The sequence below is a fragment of the Grammomys surdaster genome, unplaced genomic scaffold, assembly GCF_004785775.1.
Source record: "Grammomys surdaster isolate TR1022 unplaced genomic scaffold, NIH_TR_1.0 234, whole genome shotgun sequence".
Taxonomy (NCBI): Eukaryota; Metazoa; Chordata; class Mammalia; order Rodentia; family Muridae; genus Grammomys; species Grammomys surdaster.
Genome location: NW_021604679.1, coordinates 1,115,716 through 1,127,094, shown reverse-complemented (window position 1 = coordinate 1,127,094; position 11,379 = coordinate 1,115,716). Strand labels below are relative to the sequence as shown.

At 43.1% G+C, this 11,379-nt stretch overlaps 1 protein-coding gene across 4 annotated transcripts in view; it reads right to left on the bottom strand.

Annotated features, from left to right (window-relative positions):
* The window catches only part of Nek7 (NIMA related kinase 7), a 125,826-nt gene extending 115,429 nt beyond the window's left edge, over positions 1-10,397 (bottom strand). Inside the window, exon 1 of one of the 4 annotated variants that reach the window (XM_028773788.1) lies at positions 10,285-10,397. The gene's annotated coding sequence lies outside the window, so the exon portion shown is untranslated. Of the gene's footprint in view, positions 1-697; positions 914-984; positions 1,071-10,284 lie in introns of those variants that run through there. The other 3 variants (XM_028773790.1, XM_028773789.1, XM_028773791.1) reach the window with 3 other exon arrangements.
* Positions 10,398-11,379: the final 982 nt, after the last annotated feature.

Below are 11,379 nucleotides of genomic sequence, written 5' to 3'. Positions count from 1 at the left end.
AGGCAGGTCAGTATATGTAGACAGGTCTGTATATGTAGACAGGTCAGTTATACAGGCAGGTCAGTATATGCAGACAGGTCAGTATATGTAGACAGGTCAGTATATGTAGACAGGTCAGTATATATAGACAGGTCAGTACATGTAGACAGGTCAGTATAGATAGGTCAGTATATGTAGACAGGTCAGTATATGTAGACAGGTCACTATATGTAGAAATAGACTCCTCATTAAAGATAAGTGAACCAGGCAATCCTATACAATGCTAATGGTTAATTTACTCTCACAGTCTATACATAAAGCTGATATATAAAAAGTAGAAAGCTGGAAATTTGCTTCTATCTGGAACATAATCTTACAGATTCACTGTGTAGTCTAAATATGACAGTTGGACCCCAAGTAAAGCACCTCATGAGATTTTTGGCAAATCAGCTTAGCACTGGCAGAAGAGGAGCAGGCTCTTTTGGCCATGTGTTAACTAAAATCGTCTGTCCTTACATAAACAACCAGCAAACGCAAACATTACCTGGCAGCTTTTTTATCCACAATTAATAATCACGCACAGGTAAATCATAATGTTTTGTTTGTCACCTTAATTCCAAACTAGAGGAATGCTAATCAACCAGGACACACACCACATGCCTCCAGTTTTATGATTCAGAATAATCTGCATGACTGAACAGCTCAGAAAGTTACTCACCAGCCTTCCTTTCTCGTATTTGCTGCATCGTTCTCTCCCCCTTTTAATGGTACCTTTTTCTTCCTGGTTTACAACAATGGTTCTTTTTCTGTACCTATACCTCCCAAATGCCACTGCTGACTGAGATTTTCTTCCTCTCTTCTGTTATGGCCCTTTCCTTAAATGTCACCAGTTCTGTTCACTCCAGCTACATGCCAACAAGCTCTAAATTTCTCTGGGGATGGAAGACTAAGAAGAAAAGGAGAAAAAAAAATTGAGGAAAAATAAACAAAGGCAATCTGACTTACAGAACCATCTGACAGAGGCCAGGAAACTCTGTCCCTGGCAAATAGGGCTCCAGAAAAGTTCACTCTGATTTGAAACTGGCTTTAGCAGCAAACTGTGTGCAGCCAGCTGGTTCATCTTTTGAACATTCTCAAAATATGTATGCAAAGCAGCCTGCAAAGTTTTCAAGGCAGAAAGTGCGGAACTTCCACCGACCTCATGGAGAGCCCTAGAATGAAGCCCTGGCCACTGGGAGACCATGTTCCAGGAGACAGATGTGATGCCACTCCATAACTGTATCAGTCCTCCATCTTTCAACCCAGTCTCTTCACCTGTACCTCTCAGTCAGTACCGACTCTACAGATGCTCTCCCCAGGGAAGACATGGAGCTGGGCTCCATGGATATGCAGTTAGCTTGTATTATCAAATCCTGCGTTAGGCATGTGACAAGATACAATAATGAACCTGTACTTAGTCCTCTGCTAGAGCATCATGGAAAGACGATGGGGAAATAGTCACAAACAAAAAGGAGCTACAGTGTTCATGGGTATACGTTTAAAACAGAAATCCCTGGCAACAGCTTTCAAATCCCAAATAGGTGTTCTTAGACAATGAACTTTGTATCCAAAGGCCTGTATCTAGAGACAGGGAGGGAAGACTGGGGGAACCCAAGTACCAGTCACAGGTTATCAAAGCACCGAGTGGAAAGAAGACATCAAAGAAAGGGTGGGGAAGAGCAAGCTACTCATCCTCACATTCTTGAACGCTTTCCAGCATGGCCAGACACTCAAGACAGAAAACTCCGATGCACCAAGACGAGAAAGCACAGGCAGGTCTTTAGCCTCCAGAGCTAGAGGCAAAAGCTCTACAGGGCAAAGCAAAGGAAGTTTGCTCTTTTGCAAAAAAAAAAAAAAAAAAAAAAAAGAACAAGGCGACTCTGGAGCAAGGGAAGTGGTAAGCTTTCACACTGAGCTACAAGCCCTGGAACGATGCCAGGTGAAGCAACACACAGCATAAGCAGCACACTAGCAAGGGGGTGGGATGAGCTAAAGCTGGCGTGTCTGCTTTTTTCTTTCACCTCATCTGAAGTGGAATGTTTCTCTGCTTTGCTCAGTTGTTATTTAGAAAATATTTATCTTCTTTATTTAGTAATTTATACTTGGTTTCTAAGAATGATTTCAAAACACTCTTCCATATTTTGAGCTGAGACATTGTTTACATACTCTCGAACAGTCTGATGGCTGGATGAAAGCTAAGGCAAGACATTGTACTCCTCTGATAGATATCATATCTGCAATAGGAAAGAGTTCTCATTATAATGAAAAGTAAAAGATATTACAACGGAGCATTCTCTGTTGGTGGTGTGAGGGAGCCCTGGTTGAGAGTCTTCTGCAGGATATATTGACAATGCACGATTCTAACACAAAACAATCCTTCCAAGGACACCAAGGCTCATGATCATCAAATGAGAACTTCTGACACAGGCACTCTGAGGACCACAGCTTCAGAAAACAATTTTGTGAAACAAGAGCCATACAAATTTTTCAATTTACAATTTACAAATGAATTGTGTAAATTATAATTTACTATTTAAAGGACTCAAGAGATCCCATAGAATTGCTCTGATCCATTTCTACTTGACAAGAACAGTCAACACACAGGGATCACACACAATGAATACACCCAACTCAATTTCTAAGAGTAAATCACTGACTAAAGAAGTAAAGGAAACTTAGGGACCATTTGGTGTCTGAAAGACAACAAAAAGAGAAGAAATTGACGGATGCTAGTATGAGAGGCTATTTTTAACTTTCAATATACTAAGTAACAATGTTTGACTTTTACTAATAAAGGCATCTGACCAGACAACCTGTGACTACCCAGGAACCTTAACTTTTCCTGTCCTTACTAGTAAGTAAAGACTCCTCCCTAGAACAAACCTCCATACTGGCCATTTCTTCTTCCTTAAACCTATTTCAAAGTACAAACAGGGCATCAGGTTCTAATGTTTCTCTTTTTTTGCTGCAACAGAAATACTTCACAAGGGCACACTTCAGCATTCGGATATCTACTGGCTGACTCAAGTGTTCAGGGTCTTAACGTGGGTGCTGGAAAGGGGACAGTGTTATCTGTCTCTCAGCAAATCTTTACTGAGCATACAGGAGCTACCAACAAAACACAAGGAATTTGCTAAGTCAGGATGAAAAACACACTGTGCCTATCAGGAGCCTTGAAGCTTATACAGGCTTCATCACTATTAGAAAACAAAGGACAAACAAAAGGTTAAGCAGTCCATCAGGAGAAACGGGATCCAATGGGTGAGGGGCCTGCATCCGTGGGTTTTAGCTTACTCTCACATTCAATGAGAAGTCTAATCTAAACTTTGTCAGCTTCCTTCTACTTCTGGAAACACATGATTTAGTAAGTTAGACATTTGCAGTCCCCTCAGGGAAACTACAAAATAATAATGGGAAGTGGAAAGCTTGGTTCTGGAACATTCATTTCACTGTTTCAGTAAAATACTGTTCCTATTTTAAATGTATAAAACAATGCCCGTCTTAATCTCTAAAGACACAGCCCTTCCACAAGTTTAAAACTGCCATTATGGACAAATGCATCAGAAAGTTCAAAATCCTTCATATAACAAGGAATCTAAAGAGTATAAATAAAAATATTGTCACTGAATTTTAAGTGCAAGAAAGATTAGAGGCACGATGTGTTACAAAATTGGGTCCTCTGAAGACAGACCCTGAGAGGACAAAGTGCAATTCTATAAAAGTGAAGTCTAAGTCACAATGGAGACCCTAAAATGTAGGAGATGCTGGGAACATAATAATATCTACAGAGAAAAGCTACAGGTACTGTGTAGACAGCCCTAGAGAAATCACAATATTATAAATGGCAGAGACAATGTGGTTATCTAAGCCCACGGATGCTGAGAGGATGCCATCAAGGGACCAGGTGCTGGGTATGGTGCTCCGGAATTTGTTACTCACTCTCCAGGTTTCTCTTGGAGTCTTCCCCATCCCTGCCATTTTGAATGATGCTACTTTGTACCACTGTATACTGAATAAATATGATGCAGATTTTCCATTTTACAGGAGTTCACAGCTAAAACTTTGGACTTTTAAATAATGTTGGAACTCTTGAGACCAGGATAGACTGTACTGTGAGATGGCTGTGAGCTCATGGGAGCCCCTTCAGAATGTTGTAGTTTGAATGTGAAAAGTTCCCCATGGGTTGATGTGTTCTAACACTTCATCTCCAGTTGTCCTGCTATTTTGGGAGACTATATCCTTTGCGACATTGAATCTAGCTTGTAGAGATATATCACTTGGGGAGGAAGAATATCTTCAGAGTTAAAGCCTGGCCCTGCTTCTGGCCCCTCATCTGTTTCCAGCACCACTAAGCTATGAATAAGCTATATCACACACTCCTGCCAACGATGGTCAAGTCTCTCCCACGACTCCTCTGACACCAAATGACTGTAGCCTCCCAAACTGTGAGCCAACATAAATCTTAAGTTTAAAAAGATGTGCCCATTAGTATGTCCTTACATAGGAAGAAGACACAGATGCAAACATTACAGAGACGCTACTATGAGACAGAAGCAGATTAGAGTGATACATCTATTAACCAAGTAAGAGAGAAGAAGAGGAGGAAGAGGAAGAGGAGGAGGAAGAAGAGGGGGAGGAACAGACAAAGCATACACTTTCCCTAACCTTCAAAGAGAAATTTGATTTCTAACATCCATCCTTCAAAACTGGAATAGAATCAGTCCAAGTTCTTTTATGATGCCAGCTAGTAGTATGTTACAGCAGCTCTAAGAAACTCACATAGGTATAGTGTCCCAGGGCTTGGTGATTCCAGTTCTATAGTGGGAATGGATAGGGTATGGATCTGGGACACCTAGGGTAGCAACTTCCTCCTTGATGCAGCTTCACTTAAAAAAAAAAAAAAAGGCCATTAAAATGCTATCTCAAATGTGCAAAGCATTAAATTATAAATATGGAAATCACAGGGCAAAGGGAAAGGAGAATTCAAGCAGAGGAAGATGCAGCTGCCAAACTGTGAGGCACCCGCATCAGACAAAGGCAGGCAAGCATGAGCAGAAGAGTCTGTTGGCTATTTCTGTCCCCTGAAAGTTCCATGAATAGAGAAACAGAGGAAATGAAACCACCACTCTGAACCTGCTATTCTGCACTGACAAAGATGTTCTCATTTACAATTCAAAGCAAGCTGATGAGAGTTGGAAAAAACTATAGCCTGTACAAACTAAGACTCTACAACATAGGTGATTAAAAGAAGGAGAAAGAGAAGGAGGAAGAGGAGGAGGAGGAGGAGGAAAAGGAGGAAGAGTAGGAAGAAGGAGAGGAGGAAGAGGAAGAGGAAGAGTAGGAAGAAGAGGAAAAAGAGGAGGCAGAGGAGGAAGAGGAAGAGGAAGAGGAGGAGGAAGAAGAGGAGGAAGAGGAGGAGGAGGAAGAGGAGGAGGAGGAAGAGGAAGAAGAGGAAGAGGAGGAGGAAGAGGAGAAAGAAGAAGAGGAACAGGAGGAAGAAGAAGAGGAGGAAGAGGAGGAGGAAGAAGAAGAGGAGGAAGAAGAAGAAGAGGAAGAAGAAGAAGAGGAAGAGAAGGAAGAGGAGGAGGAGGAAGAGGAGGAGGAAGCAAACCTAGGGCATTGATTGGGCCCTAGCTTCTTCACATCAAGGTAAACACAGCACAAGAGAATATACATGCAGGAGGGTCAGATAAAGATGTTACCTGTGGCTGAAGGCCACTGGCCACAAGCTCTAAAATGTCCCAGTTTCCACCTGGCCTCCCTGAGGACTTGCCCAGTCAAAATTGCTACACCCAAGGTCCATTCCCAGCCAGGAATGAACAAATTCTAATGTGTGATTTGCAAGGTGTTTCATTTTCCATTGCATTCCACCGCTTCTCAAGTCCTGCACCCCAGCCTGCCCAAAATTCATTCTTAAACTAACTAGGAGGCCCTATTTCTCCCCGTGGCCACACACTCCTTGACAACAGGCTCCTTCCAGTAATTTATTATTTTCCTTTTTCACTAGAAAGACTAAGTCCACTTTTCTTTCCTTTTTTCTCAGGGGTTGGAGGTGGTTCTCTGTTGTGGATGTACTTGTTTGAGATATTACACAGCCCAAGCTGCACTGGCACTCCCAATACCCCACCTCAGCTCCTCAGCTTACCCTGTCTAGGATTACAGACCTGTACGTTCATTCTCCTTTCTTCATTTTTCTTTAAAAAAGTTCATTTTTTAAAAAAAAAAAGGCTTACTAAATCACACATGCTCAAAATTGCCTCCAATGGTAACAGTCATACCAACAGTAGGCTAAAATAAACACTAATAAATGAAACATGTCAGAATTCACTCATGTAGGAATATCACTAATTGAAAAGCAGATGAATGGCTGGCATCAGCTCCTACCTGTGTTTCTCAAGGAGGAAGCAGGACCCACACAGCACCCATTTACACACTACTTCCATGTCACAGGGTGGGTCTGGAGTCCCCAGAGGCGAAGGCTGTCTAAACCTCTGCAGAGACAAGTCCCATCCCCTCTCTAGGCTATTCTGAGTATTAGCCCCCTGCATCTCTGTCTCTTCTTGCAGATTATTTTCTCTAGTAAATCTTTTCTCGGTCTGTTCTAGTCTAGTAAATATGTTTATGCCCTTATCCTTCACAGCAGGATACCAGTCTAAGTGGCTCACGTGGTTATGAACACCAATAAGCAAAATCAGGGAATGCGCAATGGACATGATACACAAGTTCTAAGAATAAAAACTTTCACAGTGCACTGTTGTTGGAAACTCAGTGGCTTAGAATTCATGCGTCGGCCTTTGATGTTATCGTCTATATAAATACAGTTTTATTGGAGCACAGCTACAAGCACATATATGGGTATTGTTTGTGGCTATAAAAGCAGGAGCTCCGGGAGACAATACAGCCCACAAAGCCAAAAATACTTATTATGAGGCTGTTTAGAGTTTGTGAACCTATCTGCACATAAGCAGCCTGGAGTTTAAAAGTAGCTCGTCCACACAAGAGCTGAGGCAACATACAAAAAGGACTACTTCCACTAAGTCATATAAAACAGACATCTGTACATTTTTATAAACCAGTAAGTTTTTCTCATTTGTACACTGTGGCTAGCTATTAACTCCAGTAAAGACCATCCTATTAGGTCATTATATACACAGTATGACGGAATGGTTTTTTGTTTTGTTTTTAAATAAATGTTAAAAAATCATTTATACTGATCAAAAAAGCAAAGGATGTTTTTTAGCATCTGTCCTCATTCCCACCCCTCACCATAAAACCATAAACAACAAAGCTGGTTCCTTTAAAAGGAAAAAAAGTATTTTAAGAAATATGTAATACCATAGGGATAATCAAACCATCATTTGGAAAAATGTTAAATCAGTAGTTTAGAAGTTTAGCAGTTTATAAATTATGTAATTTTAAAACTTCTAAGCTAAGAAGAGTAACTCATGTCTATAATCTCAGCCCTTGGCTGAGGCAGGAGTATACCATAAGTTCAAAGCCAGCCTGAGCTGGATACATACTAAGTTCCAGACCAGTAGAGGCTACAAAGTAAAACCCTATGTCAAGACAAACCAATTTTTAAACTGTAAACTGTAGATTGTAAAATTATATTCCATAAATGCTTGGGTATAATTATATAACCAATGTCATATCAGCTAAAAATCTCCATGAAAAAATAAATTGTAGGAGGAAGAATTAAAATGGAAAAACTTCAAAAGTATAAAGAGATGGTTCTGAACTACTGAAGTTTATGTATCTAGATAATAACTGTCTTCCGCCATTCCTTTCCCACAAAAATTGTTGCAATATTTGTAGAATTTTATATAAAGTAATTCAAAGTAAATAATAGCCAACCATGTCATATAGTTCCAAACTATAAATTTCACACACCTTCAGAACTAAAGTAAGTTTATTACTGCACTGTAGTTTAGATTGTGATATAAAATCTGCCCACACGCTAATTAAATATTTCAAAAGAAACAGGTGAAAATGAGAAAAGCTACCCTAAAAATTCTTATAACAGAATCGACTTTAAAAAAAAAATCACTGGAATTTTTACTTTATTCTATTTTTAGTAAATGCTCAATACTTAATGTTCGTAGTAAGTCAGGGCTGAGAGGCATTACCTGCAATCACCAGAAGTCTGGAAGTGAGAGGGGAGTCCTGGCAGTATTTATCTTAACAGAGTGTAATTGCTCTGCACTTCAGCTTATTTGAAACTGAGATGCTGGATTTTAATTTAGTAAGAAAAGGCACATCAGCGGCCTCTGTTCTCCTCTGCTAGTGTGGCCATTGTAGCAAGATGCTTTTCTTCTGTTTTACTAGGCTGGAGAGAAACTAAGTGTCCAGCGAAGAAAGCTTTTGTGGGAAAGGAATGACGGAAGACAGTTATTATCCAGATACATAAACTTCAGTAGTTCAGATTACAAAATAGGTCTGTTTGTCTGAAAATGCAGTCTTGACAAACTGATGATTGTCTTAACCGTATTAAAACTGCCAAGCTGCCATAAAAGTGTATAACGAGTTTTCTTCTGGTAGTTCTTGGTTTTCCGTTTCAGATGATCTCGGGCAAAAGCCCCAGTCAGTCACCGACTATATTTAATTTGCTGACCAGGTTCGTTTCTTATCTACTATGGTTTCGGTGGAAGCGGTGACTCCAAACTGAGCCCAAATCTTGAATGTTAACAAGGGGCGCAAAGAAAACCAGAGCACTCTCCCTCTCTTTTTATGCACTGATTTCACAAGACTGAGCCTCAGCCCTTCTTTCCACAGGCCCTCATCCTCAGAGAAACTTGGCCTCCCTCTTAGTCCAGGGCAGCGGTAGGAAGTACCCGCCCTCCTGAGCTGGGGCCGGGTGTCCTCGCCGTTCATTGGCTGCAGTGGCTGTCAGTGCCCTGAAGGGCGGGGACTCCCACCTTAGGTGGAATCTGAGGACTGCATGGTCACTGGGTCCAGATTCCCCTCCACTCCGCCCCAGAGTCCCTTCTCTTTCTCTGAAGTCCCTCCTCCCATCATCCACTTTCTGCCCCTCTAAGAAGTAAAGTTCTCCCGCCCCTCGCCAGTCAAAGCAGAAGATGAAATGGTTTGGGATGTAAAGCAAATTATGGACCGGATCTCTCTCAATGGTGGCATACGGCTGTGAAGATGAAGTAACTGCTTAGGTTGCATGCCAGTCCAATCAAGTGCACTGGCCATCACAAAATACTGCAGTCATGAATACTTGTGAGAAATGCCATAAAGCACTGCAGGCTGCATTTTTTTATTCATTTTCAGAGTTTGTCCGGTTGTCCCAAACTATAAATTTTTGAGTGTGAGTACTGAGTCTTTCTTAGATCACATCAACAACCCATCATCTAGAAGATAACAGATTTATAATACACATATTCGGAACCTTATTTTGTAAAGCAACCTATCTAAGCACGCCGTCGTGAACGGCTGTAGGCAACGTGCCTTCTGAGAACTGCAGATTCCTTGGAGGAGAAACTAAAGAGTGGTCCTAATAATACTCTATAAACTGCGGGCATCTGATTGTTTGCAACCTTTAAGATTAGTAATCTCAAAGAGGAAAAAAAAGTCATTTCATCTCTAGATTGCTTTTGCTATATTCAGTTTCATCACCAGAATTGTAAAGGGCACAAACATATCTTACTCTAAAATAAATACATTCTTAGTGTTCAACCCGGGAAAGAACTTAGGCTATTCGAGTACAGTATGTGAGTCAATAAATGCGTCTCTTGAGGGTCTTCCAAGGCCTCCAGCACCAGGTAGAGGCAGCCGACATTGCTCAGCAGCATTCCCCACGGCCTCTCGAACTTCACCTTCGCCCCATTTGTGACTCAGCTCATTCTTTGCTGCATCCCAGCCCAGGATCGGTCTCAATCGGTCCTCGACCTGGCTACCCTACCACTCAGACACGACTCCCCGGTTCGTGAACTTCACTTTTCTAAACTGTGGTGCAGCCGTATAGGTTAAGCCAATCTGCAAGCGGTAAATAGCCACGGTGACCAATGAGCTCGGCCCGGAGGCGGGTCTTCGCTGGAGTTCCTCCTGTCCGAGCCCAGAGACCTGTTGCCGCCACCACCACCGCCGCGGAGCTTCCCGGGGGTCGGAGTGCCCGGGGTCTGAGCTCCCGCAACCAGCGGGCTGCACCGCGCTCCGCCAGTTGCAGGCGTCCCTGGCGGTCCTCGGAGGCACGCGAGCCCGAGGCCCCACGCGGCCCGCCCGCTCCCCGAACTGACCCCACCCGGCCGGGCCGTGCATACTCACCCAGGCGCCGGGGCAGCTCGGTCCAAGCGGGCTGCAGGGCTGCGGGCTGCGGTATTCCGGGCCGATCGCCGCTGCAGGCGCCGGCTCCCACCCTGCTCGGCCGGCGCTTCCCACTGCGAGCCTAGCGGCGGCCCATCCTCCCGACTCCGCTCCTCCTCCGGCGGCCGCGGCTGTCAGGAGGGTAAACATCCCGGCATCCCCGAGGAGAGGGCGGGCCGCCGCAGGCCCCTCCCCGCGCCCGCACCCTGCTCCGGAGCCCACGCTGCCACTTTCCAGAGAACTGGGGTGTGCCTCGCTTACGGCGGTCGGCCCCTGCCTCCGGATCGGCGTATTTTGATCCCACTCTGTTTTGCCAAATGGTTTAAGCTGCCTCTACACCATATCAGTGCAAGCAAACGAGAGTTTTCCCGGAGTCTGGCTAAGCAAATGTAGACTTAGAGTCCCAGCACTGGAAATGCCTTTCAGGACGCTTCCGAAAGTTTAACTAGGTGGTACGGTATGCAGGATGTTTGGGATACAGGCACACTTATAAAGTGGCATTACAAAAATATTACATTACATAAATGAGTTTACACGTCACATACTTGCAATATGTTTCTCTCCCTAGTACATGGAGCTATTGAAAAGCAAAGCTTTGATTCCTACTGCTCCACTAACCAGATTTGAACTACTGGGGCGGACAGCTAGGAGGCAGTGTAGAGTCTGTCGTACCTAGATTCTAATCATTCAGTGGCCAGTCCCTTAACGTAGGTTATCATGGTCTTTCTTGGAAGTTATGGTCTTTCTCCTAAGTTATCATGGTCTTTCTCGGAAGAACAGCTTTAACGTCTCTCTTTAGAAACAGTAGATGAGATACAGCAGCATGATTCCATCATTCCGAATCAGTAGGGTTTTCTCTGGTTTCTTTCCCCTGCCAAGGGAAGTAGAGACAAAACAAAACCAACAAGGACAACAACAAAAAAACAACAACGGTATTATACTCAAATGTGTTAAAACAATGGAAGCGGGATTTAGGAAGATTGGACCAGCAAGATGGCTCAGGAGTTTGATTCCCAGGACCCACAAGTTGTTTTCTGACATTCGTACTGCAATGTA